The 26,134-nt window shown below is 34.4% G+C and overlaps 1 pseudogene; it reads left to right on the top strand.

Moving 5' to 3' along the window:
* Positions 1–16,033: 16,033 nt before the first annotated feature.
* On the top strand, positions 16,034–16,846 carry LOC137224325 (large ribosomal subunit protein uL1m pseudogene; annotated as a pseudogene).
* Positions 16,847–26,134: the final 9,288 nt, after the last annotated feature.

Raw genomic sequence — 26,134 nt, 5'->3', positions numbered from 1 at the left:
TTGTGTCCCCCCTGCTCCCCTCCCAACCACCACCAAGAAATTCTCAGACACTATTTAGGAGTCCTACAATTCAACTCAATTCTGATACTATCTGCCCAGAGGTAGCATCAGATTCCACAGATTGAGGGCTTAATCCCACAAGACAGCTCCCCCCCCATTCAGAGCCCATCACAAGTTTAGTTTGTGACCTTTCTTCTGACCAATGAGCTGTAAGTCAGAGGTCCCCACCACCCCCTCCTTTGGTTTGATTCACTTGCTAGTGTGCCTCACAGAATTCAGGAAGATGGTTTACTCATTAGATTCCTGATTCATTACAAAGGATATCAAAAGATGTGAATCAACAGCCAGATGAAGAGGTATATAAGGTGAGGTCCTGAACAGAGGAGCTTCTGTCTTCATGGAATTTGGGGCCTGGTATGGTAGCACGTGGAAGCAGTCTGCTTTTCCGACCTGGAAACTCTTTGAACCCCATTCTTTTCTGTTTTTACAGAGGCTTCATTATATAAGCATGATTGATTGAATCATAAGTCCTGGCAGTTGATTCAGCCTCCAGACCCTCCTCTGTCCCCAGAGGTTAAGGGGATGAGATTAAAAGTTCAAATCCTCTAATCACATGATTGGTTCTCCTGGTAACAAGCCGAAACCTTTAACTGTGGTTCCAAAGTCACTTCATTAACATAACAAAAGACACCTTAATTATTCTCGCCACTGGAGATTCCAAGGGTTTTAGGAGCTGTGTGCCATAAGACAAAATATATATTTCCTATTATAAATTACAGTATTACAAAGCTGAACTTCCCACTGGCACCAAAGGAGGGAGAACCTGGGCTTTTTTATTGATTTGTTCAGATTTGGTCAAGAAGGGTGAGGGAGGAGCTGTCAGCACTCAAATGTCAAAAATGGAATCAAAAAAAAAAAAAAAAGGAATCAGACTCCTTAATACCTTTTTAAAAATTATCAGGTTTAGGGCTTCCCTGGTGGCACAGTGGTTAAGAATCCGCCTGCCAAGGCAGGGGACACAGGTTCGAGCCCTGGTCCAGGAAGATCCCACATGCTGCAGAGCAACTAGGCCTGTGTACCACAACTACTGAGCCTGCGCTCTACAGCCTGCACTCTAGAGCTTGTGATCCACAACTACTGAAGCCCTCGTGCCTAGAGCCCATGCTCCGCAACAAGAGAGGCCACCACAATGAGAAGCCTGCACACTACAATGAAGAGTAGCCCCTGCTCGCCGCAACTAGAGGAAGCGTACACTCATCAACGAAGACCCAACACAGCCAAAAATATACAAATAAAATAGATAAATTTATAAAAAAAGAATTATCAGGTTTATTAATTTATTTTAATTGCCATATAACATTCTTTTGAACAAATGTAACATGATTTATCCATTCTATTATTGATATAAGTTAGAGTTGTTTCACTTTTCTTAAGAAAATCAGCTGCTGTAAGAATTTCTGAAATGCTGCTCCTCCAGCTCTCTAGGCAATCACGTTCCAGCAACTTTGCATATGCTCTTTCCTCTGCCTGGAATCCTGGTTCACAGACATGCATAGCTGCCTCATTCACCTCATTCAGATCTTTTCTCAAACTGCCATTTCTAAAGAAAACGTCTCATCAATTTCCACTATTGAGGTACCCTTTTTTGCTTTTTCTTATCAACATCAGAATTATTTTACCTACTCGGTTTAATATTTGTCTCTTCCCACTTGAATGTAGGCTCCATGAATGCAGGGAACTTTGTTTTGTTCACTGTTACATCTTCAATATCTTGATCAGTGCCTGGTGCAATGTAGAAATTCAAACAATTTTCAGGGAATGAAAATGTATTTTTGTGTAAATGAGCAAGAGTTTCTCAAGACATATACCTAACAAAGAAGTTTCTGGGTAGTAGTGTATAGTCATGTTTATCTTAATAGGTAATGCTAGTTTTAAAAAGTTGTACCAAATAAGAGCTCCGAACGCTCACAAATACAGGTTAATGACCATTTTTCCCCTTTTTTATCCTCTTTATCTCCTCCTCCTCCTCTTCTTTCTTCTCACTCTTTCTTTCTCTTTTTCTTGTTATCATTTGTCAATCTGAAGATTGCAAAATTATATCTTTGTGGTTTTAATTTGTATTTTCCTAAAAATCAATATGGTTCCTTGCTAATAAAAGTATAGTTCATATGTTTTGCCTTTTTTTTTTCCAGATATTTTTCATCTCAGTGCATTATAATTGTTATATATTCTGGACATTAAATTTGTAGCTATAATTATTATTGGAAATATGTATTATACATTTCTTTTAAGTCTTATAATTTTCACCTTAAAGATTTTAAACAACTTCAGATTTATTTCTAAATATATCACATTCTATCAATATTTTAAATGGAATATTTTTAAAAGGACATTTTAAATATTCATTGTTAGTATATAATATGCACTTTTTTACACTGATTTTATATAAAACATTGATAAACATTTTTATTATAATAAATTAATATAACTATATTATTACATTAACTTTGGATATGGCAGTCTGATTTTCTTCTTTGCAAAGCATATGTTCTATTCTTTAACTTTCTGATATTAATGCACTGGTTACTATCTCTGGTTCAGTGTTGGATAGAAGTCATAATAGTAGGCAACATACCACTGAGTATAATGTCTATTGTGCTTTTGGTTTATTATTTTTATTGTTGAACAGATTTAGGAAATTCCTCTCTATTTCTGTTTCATAGGAACTTTAATCAGATGTGTCTAATTAGGTACATCAGATTATTTTTTCTACATGCATTTTTATGATCATATAAGATTCAATAAAATAAATATAAAAATGTAAACCATAATAGAATATCATCAAATCTGAATCAGAAACTTTGTTGTCCATTTTTTCTTTTCTAATAATCTTCCCTCTTCAACAACCCTTCATGACATGTGTTCATCAGGACTCCTGGCTTCATTGAGAGATACTGATACCTTCTTGGGAGCATTAAACATTCTTTTGTTAGCTTATTACATCTGACTTTCCTTGATGTAATGATGATTGTCTTTGGTTATTTAGTTTTCTATTACTTGTTTTTCAAGACCTTCTGTGCCTTCTGTGACAGTGTGAAAGGTTGTTTGGATGAAGCTAGTATTTTTAGAGTATTTCTGTAGGTAATACTTGAGACATATTGTAATAGTAGTGTACACATCTATATTTGTGTCTATGTGAAAACTTTCTAGGAAATATTTTTCCCAAACAATATTATATTATTGACAACAAGGAAAACATGATGAGTGAATGATTATTAAATCCTTTACTTCACTGTATTCTTAATAGAGGAGTTTCCTGAAATATAATTACGGATAGGCAGAGTCCGTTCACTGAATGTGTGGAATGTGCTAACAGACAATCTGATAATTATGTCTTCAATCATTTGTCTCCCTCCATGGTCTTTACACATATTTTATCAGAATTCCCTTTTCCATCCCTTGTCTATAGATCTCACACATTACATGGTTTCATAGTTTTCTAGTACCTTTTAGCTTAAGTTCAATGTCATTTTCAGGTATGTGAAAGACAGTCCAATCTAAACTGATCCTTTAATCTTGTATTCAATTTTAAGTTTCTTCCATCCTCTAGGTTAAGCCTGGCCCATGACCTGTATGGGGAGGTCATCAAGGAGATGTGGTCACTGCTCATCTTTGGTTTACCCTCTCTCCTTCCTATCCTGCTACTCTGGATACTCAAGGCTTGAGGAAAGGAAAGGGATTGGTAGAGAAAAGTAACAGTGTCCTTTACTTGGTTGTAGGTTCTCTGATCTGTCAGAGGACTCCCTCAGAGAATAGGCTCAAATTTGAATCCTTTGTTACGTGCTCTTTGGAGAAGAAGGTGAAAAGTAGACACTAGTCTCTACTTTCCCTGAATTCCTGAAAACTCATGATGGTTTCCCAAAGTTTTTGAGTACCCTGCTAAATGCCTGAGTTCATATAACCATACAGACAACACATGTCGTGTTTAACTCAGCAACTTCCAGATAGGGAAAGAGAGAGATGCTTTTCCCATTTTCTTGTAAAAATCTGCAAACATGTCTCCTCAAGGACTAAAAATGGGAGGATTCTTCACAAAATCTTCCATTGTAATGAACGTTTACCTTTCTTTTTGTAAAGGCTAAACATAAGTGACTAATGTGGTCACTTCTTAATAAGACCTTAATTGTATTTCTGGGTTTTTTGTTTGTTTGTTTGTTTTTCTGTTTTGTTTTTGTTTTTGTTTTTTTGTGGTACGCGGACCTCTCACTGTTGTGGCCTCTCCCGTTGTGGAGCCCAGGCTCCGGACGTGCAGGCTCAGCGGCCATGGCTCAAGGGCGCAGCCGCTCCACGGTGTGTGGGATCTTCCTGGACCGGGACACGAACCCGTGTCCCCTGCATCGGCAGGTGGACTCTCAACCACTGCGCCACCAGGGAAGCCCTGTTTTTTTGTTAAATAATATGGGAGTTACTTGTTTCCTTTCTTCTCTGCTTTAGGATTTAGGCAAAATCCTGGAAGACCAAAAAGCAAAACAAAACAAAACAGCAACAACAGATTTCTATTCCAAATTCTGTTTTATAGCTATGGAGGGTGTGTGTAGACTAGTTTTGCTGGGTATTTAATTTCTTTAGTAATTCAAGTGTCTACCTCAAGGAAAAAAAAAACTTTCCTTTTCCAGGTGTGGGTACAAATGAAAAAGAAAGGTAAGATAAACAAAGTTCATGAAAATTTCATTTTTACTATCCCAAACATATAGTGAAAATTATAACTTATAAAGAGTAAAGCACTGTGAGAAATATTGCATCTGTATTGCTTATTTTTTAACCTGATGGCCAAAAATAAAATGCTAGGATTTGTTTCCACAAGAAAATAGTAACCTTACCAAAATGAACTGTACTATAAGTTATGTAAATACTGAGATATAGAGGCAAACAAATAGATATAATTTTATATTATTGAGTAACTTGCAAAGATGAGTGTGGTCATATTATACTTGTGTTGTACAACTGGGGATTTTTTGGAACTCCAGAGAAAAAACTTTGATTGTTATTGATCATTCCTATTATCCTCCAGCCATTATTGGAAAATTTTAACTATTAAGTGCTGGGGCCATAAAGTTAGTTATCACTAAGCTCGAAAGTGTTATGTTTTATATTTGTGAGTTACTTTCTCAAATTAGGACAAAAACTCTGCAACTGATTTCATGAACACATGCTCTTTTCCCCTTCTTTCTTCTAGCATCAGTGCTTCTGTGTTGCAGTTAATTTAATTAGTGCTTTAGTGAATTGCTCTCCATGTCAACTTGGACAATTTCTTCCCTATATGTTTTTATTTCTAATTGTAATTTGGCTTAGACTTTATAGACATTATATGGAAATTTCCAGCTAACTACATGACACCATGTTTTTTGGGGAAGGAAGAAAACAACAAATGAAAAAAAAAAATCATTAATCCCTGTAGATAATTTACTTTATATAAAAGTTTTTTTAAATGGTTTTCCCACTGCCTATGTGTGAAACTAGCATCATTACATCAGTCTGTTTCAATCATTGTGTCTGTGTCTGTGAATCAATAATTATTCAATTACTTTAAATAATTTTGAAAGAATCTCTCATTTGGGACTATCAGGAAGCTAATTTTATAGAAATTGAACTGACAAAATATTTTGTCCCTTCCTACCTGATGTATAAGTAAAAAAAAAAAATCAATAAAAATAAATTGAAATGTGTTTTCAATTCAAACAGTCATATTATTATTCCAGCTGCTGCAGTACAGAAGATTATTTTACATAGAAGCAACTGTGCCTGTATGTGTGTTTGTATACTGCATCCATATGTAAATAGGAAGGAAACAATGACTAACACAGATCCTACAAGCTGATGATGTCTTTCCTCCATAAGCTCTTTGGTTGCAAATACTATTTATCATTTTGTTTTACAAGAATCAAGGAACATTTGGAAATCTTAAAATGAATAGTAAATTTGGATTTAACAGATTTGCAACATATGTAATGTATGCACATTTACCATCACCCGTATAACATTGACTAAGAAGTTAATGGGCAATACTGACCAAACCTAATGCTTCAGGGAGAACCTTTTAAAGTTTAACAGACATTGTCATGACACTTCACACAAGGAGATATATTTCCAGCTCTGTCTTTAGTCAGGAGGTTACACTTCCTGCTCAAGAAATTTAGAATATCTTTACCATCACCTTATTCTATAGAGTGAAGACACATACAGAGCCATCTTGCATGCAACAACCATCCCCAAGTTTAATGAACAAAGACTGAGCATCATTTGTAACTGAGCAGAGCAGACTGCTTTATGTGACAACCTGGCCAAGTCAGAATATATACTTACCCACAAGTTAAAACGTATCAGGTTTCATTTAATAAAAAGGACCTGGGACATTAATTAGAGCTCTTCGGTGTTTTGTAGTTCTGAGGACCTAGTTGTGAAGATCACATAATGGATCTGAAGTCACACTGACTAGATAAGGATATGATAGTCAAGATGGAAACAGAGGGGCAAAGGAATAGGAGGAGAAGAGGAATTGACATATGATTACAGAGATCCCAATTTTATTTTTATTTCAAGGATTAATACATTATGAAAAATAACTAATGAAAAAAATAAGGTCATGATTGAGCTGTTGTGATTCATGGCAAAACAATCATGACAATCTAAAAGTAGAAGAAATATCATTGGTAATAATATATTATTATTATATTACTATAGTAAGAAGTACATGGTAAAATGAAAAATCTTAGCATAGTTGGAGAATAGATACCTACAAGCAATTATTTCCTAGGGTATTAGGTCATTAAAAGAAAGGGGATGTGATTAAGCTAATAAACACATATCATTGAAAAAAAAAGTCAAAGTCTCTCTCTCTTTTTTTTTTAGTTTAATGAATTTTACTAAAATTTCATGATTTGGCAGGTGAGAAAAATCCAAACTCACCATTAAGGGCCTACTGAAAAACACACCTGCCTCATCCTTTCAGCAAAGGTGCATCATTATCACACGGCTCCTATGCAAATTTTGAAACTGGAGAGGGGTAATAACCTTATTAGTATATCAAAATCTTGAAGCCATTCAAAGTTCTGCAATTAGAGACAAAGGAAATACTAAATAAGTTTTTTAATACTTTTTTTACATGCACTATAAAATAGAAAATATATGACAGAATATCCTGGATAGAGAGAAAAGTCTGTTTTATCTGAAAATTCAACAACATAAACATTCTGTAAAACATGAAAATAATATGAATTTGTTTTTTTATCTCTTGATTTATCCTGAGTTAATTGTAATCAACAAGTATTGTACTTTACATAATTACAAATAAACATTTTGTCTTCCTCTTCCTAAGAAAGATTGGAAGACTGTTTCAGTTCCTTAGTGGAAAAAGCATACAGACATTGCAGGCCGGTGTATGTTGATGTGCCTATGAAAGACATGGGATGACTTGTTCAGTCTTTTCATACATACAAGTTATACTACCTCTATTAGGCTTTAGATAGAGAATTTATGTACAAATATATGGCATATACATAATGCATATAATCATATCTATGTATTAAAATAAATGCAGATCCTACTACATATGAAACACTAGGATTAGTGTTTTAAATACTATATTAAAAAGTCTAATCTGCATAGCAATCTAAGCAGTCTAAGATGAATGATATTATACTACTGGTTTATGTTTTTCAAAATGTCTCTAGAAGTTTGGACGTGGTAAAAAATATCACAGGCATCAGAACATAAACTTAGTGGGAATCAAACCCAGCAATTTATGAGTTCAATTTTATATTTTCCCTAGTATTATTTAGAATATCTATAGGTGTTATTGTTCTTTCTCATTGTCAATATCCTTAAGTGTTAAAATATGATTTTATCAGTTTATGAATAACATATAATTATAACCCCACTGTTTTAGATATTTAATGCAAAATCTGGCATTGAACAATTCATTCCGTCATTTGCTAAGAGGCTATTGTATTTCAGGATTACAGCAAAAGAAAAATGTATGAATGTGTTCATATGTAATATATAATAAATATACATTATATAAAGATAAAGCCAAAAGTTAAGTCAAAAATTGTCTAGTCCAATAGTAAAATGCATGTAATCAATAAAATTACTACATGTATGACTTACATATAATGTGTCTCTCTCTATATATGTATCTATCTATCTATCTATCTATATGTCTTTAATATTTTTTTAAGAAAAATATTGTTTAGCAGTTATAGAAAAAATTTGCTTGTCTGGAAATATATTTTGGGGGAATACCTTTGATGTTCTTTCAAAGTAGACCCTCAAAAAATTGACAACATACTATAAAAATTCTGAGCTGTAAAGTTCATTTTACAATACTTTGAAATGTATCACCACTTATCTTCATGCCAAGTGACCATTTAGAAATTACAAGTTTCATTCTTTTTCTCCAAAATAAATAAATAGAATTATAGAACATTACATAGAATTATTTTACTTATTCAGATAAGTAGAGATTCATCAGAGTGGGAACTAAGATTTTAAATTTATATACATAATTATTCTACTGGACTTACTGACATTGTCAATAGCTTTAAAAAATCCATTGAAAAACTAGTGTTCAGTAGAAATATTGGCAACAAAGAATACTTTTTTTAAAATTTTATTTATTTATTTTTAGTTGTGCTGGGTCTTCATTGCTGCGCGTGGGCTTTCTTTAATTGTGGCGAGCCGGGGCTACTCTTTGTTGCGGTGCGCAGGCTTCTTATTGCAGTGGCTTCTCTTGTTGTGGAGCACAGGCTCTAGGTGTGCGGGCTTCAGTAGTTGTGGCTTGCAGGCTCAGTAGTTGTGGCTCGTGGGCTCTAGAGCACAGGCTCAGTAGTTGTGGCACACAGACTTAGTTGCTCTTTGGCATGTGGGTTCTTCCCGGACCGGGGCTTGAACCCATGTCCCCTGTACTGGCAGGTGGATTCCTAACCACTGTGCCACCAAGGGAGTCCCAAGAATAATTATTTTAAAGAGTACATTCATGAACATTTTGAATGTTATGAAACAAGATAGAGAACTAAATAATGTAAAAGCACTTCTGAAAGTCATTAAAATGAAGAGGTTTCCTAGTGAAATTTGTTGGAACCAAGATTGAGTAAAATTCTTAATGTAATTTATTTTCATTTTATTATTACAAAATATTAACTTGTTTTTTGTCCACTAAAAATAATATTGGTCTCTAGACTACTGTTAAGAGATGGTCTACCCTAACATGATAAAGGCTGAAGCTTCATTAAAGCTCTGAAATTTCATAATTTAGAGAAAGAGATATTTTTGTTGGGGTGAATAGGGTATGACTATATTTTTCCAAAACCTTTTTAATACTGTTAATCTCAATGAAAAAAGTAATACTATATATTTCATTTTAAAACGTTTTGCATTAAAGTTAAATTTAGTACTAGTCACAAGAAGAATCAAATATTTATACTAAAGAGAATTTAATATGGTAAAATAAATTGAATTTTAAATTGTATCCAGTTATAATATGGAACATTATTCATTTTTAGAGATTCTTATAAAAATCAATTAAGAAATGAAAATATAAAATGCTAATGCACTTAGATGTAATATCTCATTTCAACTCAAATATTTGACTCTGTGAATATTGTATACATACACACAAAATTTGTGTTTTCATTTTTCTGAGGGTATTGCAATTATGAAATTATATATATATATATTACACACACACAAATACACATATCCATGTGTGTATTTTTAATATAAATACGTGTGTATAAATGTAACCACAGAAAAATTATCTTAAGTATATTATATACAGAATAGATGTGAGGATGAAATCCACATATAATTCTTAAATATTTTTATCTGTTGCTTTAAATTTTCTCTGCAAGTAAATTTTTAAAAAGTTATTTTATCTTTAATAATTACCACCATTTTATTACAGTATGAACTTGTTTGAATAAGACATCTCAATACCCTTTCTTGAATGTGTGTATTCCTATGAGCAGACAGCAACTTTTACATCACCCCCAATAAGTTTCTGCTCATGTGGAATATTCAGACATCTCTCCAATTTTTTTATGAGTTCCCAAATGGCAACTACTATAATCATATTCCCCCAGATCCAGTTGTCACCTGCCATATATTTTTTCTCTGCCTCAAGACTCCCCTTAGTCAATGCATCACTTGTAAAACTATGCAAAGGAACCTCACCATTGCTAAGGCCAGTAGACAATTTTCCTTGACACTTCTGATTTGAAATCACTAAGAACTTTCTTTCAAAACCCTGCAAGCAAAAACTGGATAACTTGATATAAACATTAGAAAAATCACCACAACAGATCATGTATGGACAGCCTCAGTGCCTACTATTCATGGGTTGCTCATAAAATTCACTGGAATACGAGATGCCATTGCCAGACATTTGATCTGTAAACCAGGAAATTTATCAGATTGTCACTACTATCCTCAGTCCACCACTGAAAGATGCTTAGAGTCCAATATCTAAAAATTTTCTAGACTGACTGCCATGTGAACTAAAAACTGAGTTTTCTACAACCATGAATTTTAATTTTTTCTTTTGTTTCCATAGAAATGGCCCTCATTAAATGCCTGATTGGTAGCACCATAAAAAGGCCTAATTTAGATACCCTCACCCTACTTTCATTTACAGCACTTCCCCTTGAAATAAGACACTACTGTTTAACTCAACTGACCTATTCTCAAGACTAAGACTGTTTCAGTGAGGTTTGGAACAATCCATCAACTCTGTTTCTGGATGGCAAAATTTCTTGGGGAAATTTCAAAAGTGGAGTGGGGGGCAGGAATGAAGGATAGCAGAGTATGCCACCCTCAGAAATGCTACTTTGGCATGAAGATTATTTTGAGCTAAAGGTACATGAAAAACAGCAGATAAAAGAAGAATGTTTTGACCTCCACTTTCCCTTCTGAAAACAGAAGACAAAACTCCCACGTGAAAGAAATCTTCCCTATACCAGGAGGAAAGAAACATCCGTAGTATCAGAGATGGAACTCAAATCCCAGAGAATTTTTCTGGTGAATTAGAAGCTAAGATGAGCATAGGATAATCTGATATTATCATCTTCTGTACCGTAGGAAACTGTGAGCCTGATTATTGAAGTAGTTTATGAACTTCCATATGAAACATCCTTACAGTATCGATTTACTTACCTCTCTCCTGTTCTCTCTCTCTGTTACTCACTATTTAAAAAAAAAAAATTAACTTATCTTAAGTTATCCATGTCAGTGTTGCATGCTGAGATCATCAGTGGGAAATACCCAGAAGTTTCTCAGTTTCCCAGCACCATCTAGTAGAGTTTTTAAGGCTCATCCCTTCAGTGCTACAATCTAAAAACATCTTTTTGTCTGTAGGATCCTTGCTCCACTAATGACTGTGTGTCCCTCTCTTTTCCTCTATTAAAGCCTTTCATACTACAACAAATAGGAGTTCTATTTTCTTGTCTAATCCCTAATAAATACCCAAGGCTATTCAATTGTTTCAGTAAGAAATAAATGGCAGCTGAATGTATGGAAGTGATGCTAACTAAAATATAACAGCATAAATTTGAAGATAGGAAATTGAATTGACAAGAATTGCTGGTTTATTTCTATAACCAGACCACTTTCTCTGGGACTATGCTTGGTTTACCCATTTTTCTTCTTATGTGGTTAATGCATAACAAAGCAGAGTTAATGGGACTATTTTTCTGCATTTTTTAAAAATATGCTCAGAGGTTTAACAGTTTTTTAAACTTACTGTCTCCTTTGACAATGCTCTAGTCATTCAAACTAATTGCTTTTAGTCTCTATGAACATTTTGACAATTGAATCAAACATGGAGTGGAGTTTACCACTGAGAATTTCTTGGGTTTCCATTATCTACACTTTTTTTTTTCCTTCTTCTCCTCTACTTCTTCTACACCAACCCCAAAAGAAAACTAAGCTAAAAAAAAAAAATGTAAACAAAGAAAACAACACAACCACCCCCCCCCAAAAAAATAAAAGAAAACACACACACACCAAAAAAATCAAAGGGATAACTCTCATGAATATTTAAATATTATTTACAGAGATAAGGATGTGGCTTAGTCCATCCAGGCTGCTATAACAAAATACCACAGACTGGGAATCTTATAAACAGCAGAAATTTATTTCTCCCAGTTCTGGAGACTGGAATTCCAAGAGTAGGATTCCAGCACGGTCTGGGGAGGGCCACTGTCCAGGTCACAAATTTCTTGTTGTATTTTCACGTGGTAAAAAGGTCTAGGGAGCTCCCTCAGGCCTTTTGTAATCTCATTTATGAGGGCAGGGTCCTCATGATCTAATCACTTTCCAGAAGTTTCACCTCCTAATGTCATTACATTGGGCATTAGGATTTCAACATGTGAATTTGAGACAAACATTCAGACCATAGTAGAACTAATCCTTGAACATCAGTGTTCTAAAGGAAAGTATGTGAATTGGGAAGAAAAGATAATCTATTTGGCACAGCAAAGATGCAGTTTTAGCAGATACAACAATAATGGCCATGGGGAATGTCTGAAATCATTCTTGCTTGTCATCACTGGAGATATGAAGGTGCTACTGGTATCTAGTGGGTAGAGGCCAGGGCTACTGCTAAACATTCTACAGTACACAGGACAGCTTCCACAACAACAAAAACAACAAAATTCTATTGTCCAAGATGTTGACTATAAATGTTGAGAAAGATTAGATCACTCCCTAACACCATACACACAAAAAAGCTCAAAATGGATTAAAGACCTAAATGTAAGGCCACAAACTATGAAACACCTAGAGGAAAACATAGGCAGAACACTCTGTGACATAAATCACAGCAAGATCCTTTTTGACCCACCTCCTAGAGAAATGGAAATGAAAACAAAAATAAACAAATGGGACCTAATGAAACTTCAAAGCTTTTGCACAGCAAAGGAAACCATAAACAAGACCAAAAGACAACCCTCAGAATGGGAGAAAATATTTGTAAATGAAGCAACTGACAAAGGATTAATTTCCAAAATTTACAAGCAGCTCATGCAGCTCAATAACAAAAAAACAAACAACCCAATCCAAAAATTAGCAGAAGACCTAAATAGACATTTCTCCAAAGAAGATATACAGACTGCCAACAAACACATGAAAGAATGCTCAACATCATTAATCACTAGAGAAATGTAAATCAAAACTACAATGAGCTATCATCTCACACCAGTCAGAATTGCCATCATCAAAAAATCTAGAAACAATAAATGCTGGAGAGGGTGTGGAGAAAAGGGAACCCTCTTGCACTGTTGGTGGGAATGTAAATTGATACAGCCACTGTGGAGAACAGTATGGAGGTTCCTTAAAAAACTACAAATAGAACTACCATATGACCCAGCAATCCCACTAGTGGGCATATACCCTGAGAAAACCATAATTTAAAAAGAGTCATGTACCAAAATGTTCATTGCAGCTCTATTTACAATAGCCCAGAAAGGGAAACAACCTAAGTACCCATCATCGGATGAATGGATAAAGAAGATGTGGCACATATATACAATGGAATATTAGCCATAAAAAGAAACGAAACTGAGCAATTTGTAGTGAGGTGGATAGACCTAGAGTCTATCATACAGAGTGAAGTAAGTCAGAAAGAGAAAGACAAATACCGTATGCTAACACATATGTATGGAATTTAAGAAAAATAAAAATGTCATGAGGAACCTAGGGGTAAGACAGGAATAAAGACACAGACCTACTAGAGAATGGACTTGAGAATACAGGGAGAGGGAAGGGTGATCTGTGACAAAGCAAGAGAGAGGCATGGACATATATACACTACCAATCATAAGGTAGATAGCTAGTGGGAAGCAGCCGCATAGCACAGGGCAATCAGTTGGGTGCTTTGTGACCGCCTGGAGAGGTGAGATAAGGAGGGTGGGAGGGAGGGAGAGGCAAGAGGGAAGACATATGGGAACATATGTATATGTATAACTGATTCACTTTGTTATAAAGCAGAAACTAACACACCACTGTAAAGCAATTATACCTCAATAAAGATGTTAAAAAAATAAATAAATAAAAATTAAAAAAAAAAGAGTAAAAGCAAATAATAGAGGATGATCTATTTTATTTGGGGAGCACTTCTACTATGGAGAAAGTAGCTTTCTCATTGAGAGTTCCCTTATTTATAAAATAAAATGGAGAATTCTAACCCTTGGGTTAGAATAAGAAAAATACCTGTCTATGAAATCATACGTTCTTTAACTGGACCAAGGAAAGTAAAAGAATCTCCTTGGATAAAGTGATTTTTTTTTCTTAAGTTTTCAAGCCAATACACCTCACAAAAACCTCTAAAACAGTATTAGAAACAGGCTTAATGACATGCAGACTATAAATCTGATAGGTGGATTTAAGAGATTTTTCCGTCTAGAAGAAAAGGTGTTTTATATGTTAAGGCATTTCTAGTGCTGGAAAGCCATATAAAGAGGCACCTCTGGGGACCTTCTCTACCCTTTCAGCTGACAGTAATAATTATGTATGTGCTGAATGCTTAGTCACCAATGGCTTGTTATTAATGACTGGAGTGCAGGTTTATTTGTGGCCTTAACAATTACAGTGTGTATTCCCCTCCTTATTCTAATCATCAAACACCAAAATGCAGTAAGCTTAATGGGGAAAAGACAAATTACCAGATCTTATCTTAACAATTTAAATGATTTTGCATTCCTGGTATGCTATTAAGTCAGTTAATTGTGCTTAGAGATACTACATAGAATTCTTGCTCATTGGTTTCTTGTTATTATGGTGGGAGGTTTCACTGATATGACCAGAATCAGTGTTATTACGGACAATGAATTTAAATTCTACACTTAAATGGAGACAATGGTATATAACATAGAAAAGCGAAACAAAAAAAAATTAAAATATATTTATAGGAAGCAAGATGATTTTTAATATATATGTGCAAAAGTCAAAATGTGAAACGGATTTGGGGCAACCAAGAAGAATTTAATTGTTCATATGAGGTAACAAAGAGAAAAACCTTTTCTGATCATTATAAATCCATTGTAAGTTAAAAGAGTAGAAAAGATTAACTTAGGGATTTGTGGGGCCATTTCTCAAATAAAATTAGGAGAAAAGAAGGAAACTTTAATTTTAGTGTTGAATGAAACCAATAAATCCTTTAAAGAGTATGTGTGTGTGTGTGTGTGTGTGTGTGTGTGTGTGTGTGTGTGTGCATATATAATTCCCCCCCGAGAAACAGTGCTATGGTTTCATGCTTCACCAAAACAACAAATTTGAATATATATATATATATATATATATATATATATATATATATATTTGAATTTTAAACAGGTCAGGTACCAGATTACTTTCCAATAATACATAGTATCCAATTAAATGTTATGTCCCCTTTCAGTGCACTCCACTCTCACCATCCTCTTGGCATAACACTAGTCTATTCCTTGCTTATTAAAATGTACCATATCAAACTCACAGAATGTGAAGTTCAAGAAAAATTACAGTAGCAAATGTAACATATAAAATAAAAGAAAACACCATTCCATGGCAATGTGAGAAAGAAGTCCAATTATTTTTCTGTTATCTTGTAGAGTTTACATGTCTACATAGTGTTGCTGATAGAGAGAACAGTAGCAGAGTAACTAATATTAGCCATACTTTTTTAGCCTCAAAATCTTCTTAAAGATGTGCTTCTAAGGATGGCTAGAGAACTGAGAAAAATGGTGTCATTTCTGATAGGAATTATTGGAATGGTCAAGTTATGCAAAATTCATCAAATCAGCCACATCCTCATTCTATTTCATCAATATAAAGAGAAGAACATAAATTGTTTTTAACCTGGAGTTTTTCATACAGCAATATCACCATAATAATAGTAAAAAATCTCTAAAAGTTAAAATTAGAATGCATAATAAAGTGTTATTTGCTTTGGCAAATTTGAAAATAAAAAGGTTATAGGTCAACATAATTCAGAATGGTCAACATGATGACATCCCTATGACACCTCAGCAGAATCTTGATACATCATCAAAGCCATAGTCTTTTCAAGGATGGTTTATCAGTTATCTCTTTATTCTTGTCCTGTAAACATTCACATGCTCAACAGACCTTGCGTTGCTGCTATAAAGTCTGCAAATTTTATTAAAGGTTAAAAAACATAAAAATGGTGCCAAAGGAAAAGCATCAGATTGAAAAAAAGAAAAGATGAGTTAAAAAAAAAGTCATACCACTATATGAAAATAAATCCTGAGTGTATGCATTTAAAACACTTGTACCCACAGCAAATATACAAGGTTAATAAAGCTATTCACTTACTTAAGAAATTTCAAATTCTGGACTCTATTAATCCAAAGCAAGGTGTTTATCTTGATTTGACACTGGATACAGTACATGAGGAAAAGAAAAAAGTGGAGTCATTTGCCAGTGTTCTTTGTTTTCCATATCCATTGGTTTCAGAAACCAATAAAGTTGCTATATTTACAAGGAATGCATCAAAGATTAAAATAGCAGAAGAAAATGCAGCTGCATTTGCAGAAGGAACTAATCTGATTCAGAAGATTTTGAATTATAAAATTCATGCAGATTTTTAAGTGGCTGTTCCTGAAGGAATGCCTGAGATTAATCCATTAAAAAAGAAACTGAAAAAAAAGATTTTCCAAGCTTATTCAAAATTCCATTGGCCATTACATCCCCCAAATTTGAGTTACTTAAAAATGGGCATAAAATTAAGGTAGATGAAGAAAGAGAGAACTTTCTGGAGACCATAATAGCAACATTGGATCAAATGACCAGATAGCTGCAGTGTGCAAACAATTATCAGTGAAGTTTGTAGGACAGACCTCTGAGTTGGGGATCCTCTGTGGTACATGCTTTACTTCATAGTCCAAGTGAAGACTTTTACTAAGATGGAGTCTTTGATGTCTAAACAAGCAAAAATCAACGAAAGAAAAATAAATGTTGCCTAGAAGTGTTGGTTTATGAAATTACTTTCAGTAGATTAAGGAGCAAGAGAGAAAATAATAAAACTATGAAATTTCTATATTTGGTGCCTTGTTATTTCTTGATCTGCACAGTTGAAAGTGAATTTTAACACCAAAAAATAAAGTCTTATAATTGCAAAAATAAGAAAATAAAAATTTCTGTGTCCAAACCTTAATAAAAAGAAGTCAGGATATTGAAAAGGACCCAAATGTCAACACTTATTTTGTTGATGTTTTGAAACTGTGAGAAAAATCATTATAAACTACATGCAGCCCCTGGGGAATCCATATGTATTTAAATTTTAATTCCCATTTTTTATTGAGAATCTATAAACTATGTCCTGCAACATAACAACCTAATCCCTCCAACAACTGCCCAGCTCAGACTTTGCCCTACTCTCACAGGTCACCATGAACCTTTGTGTATAATTTAGCATGCATAACATTTCACACTTATATTATCAATGTTTGGCAAGCAGTGATTTTGCCTTGTCATTTTTAGTCCCCAGCAAATAATTTTGAGGAAATGGATTAATTTGTCCCCAAATAAGTTCTAGGAGTCAGTAGGTTTCAACACAGCTTTTTATTGTTAATATCACATATTTCTGAGAAATTTCAGCATCACTTGTCATTTGGTATATTCTATTTGTATTGGAATTTAAACTACATCCTTTTTAGAAACAATATCTTCATTTTATATGTCTCTGCACCACAGCTGATAAAGTAAAAATGTTTTGTTAATATCTTGCATCTTAGTCTGCTCTGGCTGCCATAACAAAATACCATAGACTAGGTAGCTTAAATGACAGAAATTTATTTTCTAACAGTTTTGGAGGCTGGTAATCTGATATCAGGGCGTCAGCATGACTGGGTTCTGGTGAAAGCACTCTTTCTGGCTTTCAGGTGGCCACTTTCTAGGTGTTTGCTAGAAGAAAGAAAAAGATATCTCTCTCTTTCTCTTCTTATAAGACTACCAACCCTATTAGAATAGGACCCTGCCCTTGCAATCTCATTTAACCTTATATACCTCTTAGAAGCCCTATCTCAAAAAATAGTCACATTGTGGATTAAGGATTCAACATACGAGTTTGGGGGGGAACATAATTCAGTCCATAGCATCTTCACAAAAGAAAAAAAAATATTTTGCAAGATCATAGAGATTCCAATTTTGTTTAATTTTACAGGTCCCAAAAGATACCTCATTTACTTTATACTGTCGACTGAAACAAATGCACAACCTAAAACTGCAGAATTATGTTTTATTTGGCAGACAAAAGTGAGGACTTAAGCTTAGGACGCAGTCTCTCAGCTCTGAGAGACTGCTCTGAAGAGGTTAGGGGGAAGCCAGGATATATAGGAGTTTTTGCAACAAAGACCAGCTAGCCAGAACTTCAAAAATTTACTGTTAAAAAATTAAAGAAAAACAGATATTTCAAGTTGATGAATTTAACACTTTTCTATGTATGGGAAGATATGAAAGTCTGGGCTCACTGAAAAATTCCTTTGATATGCACCTTAGCTATCTGGGACCAGTATCCTGTTCTTTCCCATCCTGAATCCCCTCAGGGTGTACAGTTGCCAGTGGCTACAGTGGTTGAGGGCTTTGCAGTGGGCAGCGCGTTTGTCTGTCCTAAGTTCTCCCAGGGCTCACCTGCCTGGTGTCTTTAGTGGCTTGATGGCTGTAACATCCTTTGTTTACTGATATGGTATGCAACATTTTTCATCCACAATACCTAGTTTATTTATTTAATTTTGTATGTATCTATTTATTTTTTCAATTTTATCTAGAGGTTAGCTAGGACAAGAAATTGTTATAAAATAGTATCTAAGAAATTCTCCCTTTAAAATCTACATGACAATTTTCTCAGGAAAAGACAATAGCATTAAGCATATTGATTCAATCAAATAGTTTATCATTCTTTCATCTCACTTACCTTGATCATTAAGAAAATAAGACTGAAATCTTTACTTTAGTAGATAAGTTTGACTCGTCCTTTTTTAAAATTTTATTTATCTGTGAAGTTCTTTGTGAATAGAATTAAAAGGCAAAAGGAAAAAAGCACATTTGAAAAATAACAAAATAAATATAGAATTCTTGAAATAAATAAAGAATTCTGCTGTCATAGCAGGTCTTATCAATAAAATCACTAGATTGAAGGGAGGCAAGAAAAAATGCCTTGTTCCAAAAATCTTATTTTGTGAAATCGCGATGAGATCAGACCATCACTATCTCAGACAACATCAGTTATAGTAAAGAAAATAATAATATTGTATGAAATCAAGTGTAATTACTCTCTCTGGAATGAGGATCAACAGAAGCAAAACAATGCTTGCTGCCAATTACCTTTCAGCAACAATTGCCCAACCAGAGTTCTGACATTCTATTAGCATTTTGCAGTTTGCAGTAAGGGACCTGAGCTCCTCGTCATTTTTATCTAATCCTACCCGCATGCCTTAGTGGCAAACACAGATTTACCAGCCAAAATGTACATTGAACCCAGGGTTGTAGTAAAAATTAGATTATTTTGCTTCTTAGTTCATGCAGTTGTTATTTCTGAACAAATTCTTATCATTCTCTTAACAATTTATACACAATTATTGTAGAAATAATTTAAATTGTGCAATAATTAGGAAAATAAAGAAACAAAACCCCTATCATAAGAAAATAAACATTTTATTATTCTCTTAAACTGGTCTTTTTCTAAGCACATATCTATTTTTATCTATGGCCAGATTTTATGTTGAAATTTGAATACTAAGTTTTCATTATATTTCAATATAATTTGTAATGTTTTTTGAATTTTCATCTATCTGTGCATTATCATATTAAAACTTGTTTAATATTAAACAATTCATTAATTAAACCTCAGTCAGTTGTGGCAGATTAATCTTTTAGTTTATTGCTTAATTTAGTTAAGATTTTAAATCTACTAATGTAAGAGAACTTACTACTTTTCTTTTCTTTTTTTTTTTTTTTTTTGTGATTTGTGAAGCTTTTGTGAGGCTTTAAAATCTAACATATACTAGCTCCTTAAACAAATCTGATGGCTTTTCAATCCTTTAAAAATTACTTTAAACAATTTATATGTCAATGGATCTATCTGCTTAAAAAAAAAAAAAAGAACTCTTCCATGTTATTTTTAAGTAAATTTAGGTCAGATTCCATAATATTTGTTATATGTTTTTCTCAACTATACAGTTTTATACTGTATCTGTCCAATACATGGCATGAAATGCACCAAAATACTATTAATACTACTACTATGAGTATCACTCTGTAATCACGGGTCCTTGGAGTTTTGAGGGCAGTTTGCCAGCTCTATTTATTAATAACAGTAAGACTGATGACTTACACAGTCAAATGCAAAACAAACTCAGGCTTAGATAAGGAGAGACTGTAGTCAAAAAGAAAGTTTCTAGAGGGAGAAGAGGTCTATTGTAATAAGGCAATGTGGACAATTAGAATAAGGGGAACACTTAGATCAGAAGGTCTGCAAGCCTCTCAATGGTCAGGCAGAAAGGAATTTTCTCTCTTAAAGAGGAGAAAACAGGTCTAAAAAGCATCAGACATGGAGGAGTGTTCTGTGCCACCGCATAATCAGACAATTAAACATGAAAGTTTAGTGTGTTTTTTTTTCCCCTTTTCTAGAATTTAGGTCAGTAGATTCTAGAGAAGGGTCTTTCTGGAGGGATTGTTCTTCAATCCAATGCTTGCTTAAAGGGTAGTCAAAGTTCAGGGGGCTGTTGAGGAAGCAGAGAAGCTTAACTAAAGTCAAATAAGTCAAGTTTGCAGGTATGTTGCCCAGATTGGTCAGTGAGTACAAACATTTCAGCAAATCATTCTGAGAGAAAAAAAAATGGAATTTGGAGTGTCCATGCATGGCCTTGTCATAGATAAACTAAGCGTCATCCACAAGTTTTATCTTAAGTCACATAGGGAAAGATAGGTCTTTGCAATAGCCATTTCCGGGAACACAAAAGGATAGGGGATGCTCTAACCTTGGTTGTTTTCCAGGAGCACAGGGCTCAGGGAAAGTTTAACATTATTAGCATGAGTTTTCCATAAGACTCTCAGAGGCCTGTGGCTTTCAGGCTAGTTATATAGCAAGAAATATGCCTACATGGCCCACAGTGTGAGAAATTCTTGTTGAGACTCCATTCTAAGCTCTTGATTCTAAAGTGTTCTGTGCATATCTCAGGGGTTCATTATTCAAGAGATAAAATGCATCCTGGTACAGACCTTATAATGGACCTGGTTCAGGCCTTTCTGAAACCCTTTACTGTGACAGCTTTGGGCTTTGATGTGTATTCTTATTTTAATACTGTTCCTGTATTCTTGTACTGTAAGAAACCATAGATTAGTAAGCACTGACATTTTAGATCCTGTGAGTTTTCTGTAGCAATTGAACTTTGTCCATCTGTCACTGTGACTACAATCCCTTGGTTCTTGGAGGTTTTGTCTTTTTCACAACTGTGACTAGGTATCATAGGAACAAATATATTTTTTCTCTGCTTGCAACGTGAACTTAATACAGCAATAATGTTTTCTTTTCCACAAAAACTCTTCTTGATATGCCAGTGCTTTCTCTTCAAGATTACTTATTCTTGCCATATAGAGGCAACAGAGGAAAAATTTAAAAAGCATCTGAAGGCCAGAAATTCAGAACTTCTGTGGTGAAGGGAGATGGAGTGCTAATAAGATCTGTGGGAGCCACCATAGCAAATTGTTCTGTTGAATGGAGCTTACCAGTGTCTCTGGTCATTGTCCTTAGAATCTGGCTTTACCTTTTTTCAGTCCTTTGTGTGGAGTGGCCACTTGCAAAAGAGCAAATGCAAGACTTACTATATGCCACTGCATATATTTAAATGCCATCTATTCATGAGCTGGAGTGAAAATACTTGTTAGTTTCTCACTCACCTCTCTGCTCAGGGTTATGGCCTATCTGCCTGTCAGGCCATTTCATCTAACAAAGTGTCATTGGAAGAGTTTGTGGGAGAAATATCAGGGCTCCTTCCTGTACAGACACTGCCTCATGTGTACCTGTTAATGGAGCGGAAGGATGAGTCAAAGAAGACCTTACGTTTGTTTGCTAAGGCTGCCATAATAAAATACCACAGACTGAGTGGCTGAGATCACAGAAATTTATTTTCTCACAGTTCTGGGGGCTGGAAGTCCAAGATCAAGTGCCAGTAGGGTTGATTTCCTCTGAGGCTTCTCTCCTTGGCTTGCAGATGGCTGCCCTCTTGCTGCCTCTTCACATGTTGGTCCCTTCGTGTTATGTGCATCCCTGGTATTCTCCTACTGTCTTTTTTTAATGTTTATCCCATTATTTTATTATTATTATTTATTGAATTTATTCTTAATTGAAGTATAGTTGACTTACAATGTTGTGTTACTTTCTGGTGTACAGCAAAGTGACTCAGTTTTATATATATATATATATATATATATATATATATATATATAAATAATTTCAGATTATTTTCTATTATAGATTATTACAAGATATTGAATATAGCTCCCTGTGCTATACATTAGGACCTTGTTGTTTATCTATTTTATATAAAGAAGTATGTATCTGTTAATCCCAAGCTCCAGGTTTGTCCTTCCCCCCATTTCCCTTCTTTTAATCTCTCCCCTTCTTATAAGGGTAGCAGTCAGCCTGGATTAAGCCCCTCTGCCCAGTAGCATCATTTTACTTAATTACCTCTTTAAAGTACCTAGCTCCAAATACAGTCACATTCTGAGGTACTGGTAGTAAGGACTTCAACCTGAAAATTGGAAGGAATACAATTCAGCCCATAATTGCCCCCGATGTCTCTCCAATTTATTTCCACCTGAAAGAGGCAAAAGCACCTCACATCTTCCAGCTTTGGAAAATTATCTATTTTTATTTTTTCAAGTATTGTTTTCTCATAATTAATATATTCTGATGAATATTTATCAGAATATAACGGTAGGACTATTGTTACTTGATGATCAACAGTCATTAGCCTGGTGTCAAGGGCACAGTTGGGGCTTCCCTGTCACCCTGATTGAATCTCAATCTTAAGCAGGGACTATTTTCTGGAGTCTTGGGTGTACAGCATTGCCATGATCCTGCTCTGCTCCCAGCTATAGGTCAAGGTCCAGGACTTATTCCTGCTCTCCCATGCATGTAGAAGGTTTTGCTTTGTTTTGTTTTGTTTTTGTTTTCTGTTCTTTTCCTCCAGTTGCAATAGAATTTTACCAGTAACCTAAAGGTGACAGTGGTACTTGCCCTTCATCCAGCATTTTAAGGTTTTTCTTCCATAATAGAGTTAGAAGGGAAGGATTCAGGGATCCAGGGTTGACTTCTGTCTTCCTTGTTGCTGCATCTCCCCTAAGCCAGCACCACCTCTTGCCCTGACTCTAATCCTTTTTGAAAGCACTGATGAAGCCAATGGTAAAGAACCTGTGAATGAGTGCAAATTTCCCTCGTATATCCAGCCCTCAGAGGTTCATATATTCTTGCTACTCCACATTTAATTTTAGCAATTTATTTAAAAATTCAGCTAAACTCTTTTTATCAATGCTCAGTGACATCTTTCACAGGTAAGCAAATGCTCCTCTCTTATTTATTTTAGAATGACTTGTCTTATATTCAGGGTTAACTGTCTGCCCTGCAAATTCAGCTTTCTGATGGATTCAAGAACAGTTATGAATATGCAGATTCCCCTTGCTTTCCTTGTTGTTGTTGTTTTGTAAGGGAGAGATTCTTTCCAAGTCTCCACATCCTCAAAGTCCAATTCATATATTCTTTTCTTTTTCTTTAATGAATAGACAGATTATGTTTAGAGCAGTTTATGTTTACAGAAAATTTGAAGGAAAGGTACAAAGAGCTCCTATATACCACACACCCACCCATCACACACTGTTTTCCTTATTATTAAAAGTTTGCATTAGTATGGTGTGTTTGTTAAAATTGATCAATCAATATTGAAACATTATTATTAAATAAAGTCCATAGTTTACCTAAGGATACACTCTGTGTTGTATGTTCTATGGATTTTAACAGATCCATATTGACACATACCCATTATTATAGTATCATACGGAAGAGTTTCACTGCCCTAATAATCTCCTGTATGCCATCCGTTCTTCGCTCCCTCCCTCTCACTGAACTCTGGCAACAACTGATTATTTTACTGTCTTCATAGTTTTGCCTTTTCCAGAAGGTCATAGAGTTGGAATTATACAGTATGTAGCCTTTTCAGATTGGCTTCTTTCACTTAACACTATGTACTTAGGGTTCTTCCATGTCTTTTCATTGTTCCTCCATGTTTTTTAATGACTTGTTTCTTTTTTTTTCTGCTGAATTATACTCCATTACTACTCACCTATTTATCCACTCACCTATAGAAGGGCATCTTGGTTGCTTCCAAGTTTTGGGAATTATCAATAAAGCTGCTGTAAACATCCATGTGCAGATTTTTGTGTGGACATAAGTTTTCAACTCCTTTGAGTAAATACCAAGGAGCACAATTGCTGGATCATATAGGAAGTACATGCTTAGTTTTGTAAAAAAGTCTGTTAAATTGTCTTCTAAAGTATCTGAATTATTTTACATTCCCATAAGCAATTAATGGGAGTTTTGTTTGCTCTACATCCTCTCTAGTAGTTCCTGTTCTCACTGTTTTGGAATTTAGCCATCCTCAAAGGTATGTGGAGGTGTATTATTATTATTATTTGAAATTCTCTAGTGACATATGATGTTGAGCATCTCTTCATATGTTTGTTTGCCACCTTGTATCTATTCTTTGGGGAATTTTTTGTTCGATCTTTTACCATTTTTTATTTGGGTTATTTGTTTTCTTATTGTTGAATTTTAACTGTTCTTTGTATATTTGGATATTAGTTATTCAGCATATGTTTTGCTAATAATTTCTTACAGTCTGTGGTTTGTCTTTTTATTTTCTTAATAATGTCTTTCCTAGAGCAGAATTTTTTTTTAATGAGGTCCAAATTATTTTTTCTTTCAATGATTGTGCTTCTGGTGTTGTATCTAAAAGCTATCACCAAACCCAAAGTTACCTAGATTTTCTCCTAAGTTATCTTTTAGGACTTTTATAGTTTTTCATTTTACACTTAGGTCTATAAGCCTTTTTGAGTTAATTTTTGTGAAAGGTATAAGATCTGGGTATAGATTCATTTTTTGTGTGTGTAGATGTCCAGTTTTTCCAGTAGATTAGTTGACTATATTTGTGTGACTCTATTTCTGGGGTCTCTATTCTTCTATATTGATCTACTTGTCTGTTCTTTCACTAATACTACACTGTCTTGATTACTATAGCTTTATACTAGGAAGTCTTGAGGTCAGCTTGTGTCAGTCCTCTGACTTGATCTTTTCCTTGAATGTTGTGTTGGCTATTCTGAGTTTTTGCCTCTCCATATACATTATAGAATCATTTTGTTGACATCCACAAAATAAGTTACTGAAATTTTTATTAGGATTGCCTTGAACTTATAGATCAAGTTGGGGAAGACTCTGGAATATCTCTTTATTTAGTTAGTTATTGATTTGTTTCATCAGAGTTTTGTAGTTTTCCTAATACAGATTTTTTTTCTGATTTCTACCTATGTATTTTATTTTTTGTGTATGAATGCATATGGTATTGCACTCCTAACTTCAGATTCCAATTTTTCATTGCTGATATATAAGAAAGTGATTGACCTTTATACATTAACTTTACATGCTGAAAACTTTCTGTAATCACTTATAAGTTCTGGGACTTATTTTGTTGATTCTTTGTAATTTTCTGCAAAACAATCATGTCATGTGCAAACAAAGACAGTTTTATTTCTTCCTTTCAGATATGTATACCTTTTATTTACTTTTCTTCACCTATTCTTTTTAAGTCTTTATGATACCTCTTCTCTATCAGGTAGTTTCTTATTTCTTCCTTTTTTCTCGCTAAATCCTGTGGCACATCTAACATGACGTTGCAGTTACCTGTGTATTACCTTTCACTTTCTCTCTACAATAGCATGTGCATTTTCTTCTTATGAACTGAATCCCTCATTATATCGAGTCTCTCAAAATCCAGAAATATGTATTACTATATGTCCCTCCCTACTACCTAGA

The sequence above is a fragment of the Pseudorca crassidens genome, chromosome 5 (genome assembly GCF_039906515.1).
Source record: "Pseudorca crassidens isolate mPseCra1 chromosome 5, mPseCra1.hap1, whole genome shotgun sequence".
NCBI classification, from domain to species: Eukaryota; Metazoa; Chordata; class Mammalia; order Artiodactyla; family Delphinidae; genus Pseudorca; species Pseudorca crassidens.
The sequence above is the reverse complement of the archived record's forward strand: the minus strand, read 5'-3'. Positions and strand labels throughout refer to the sequence as shown.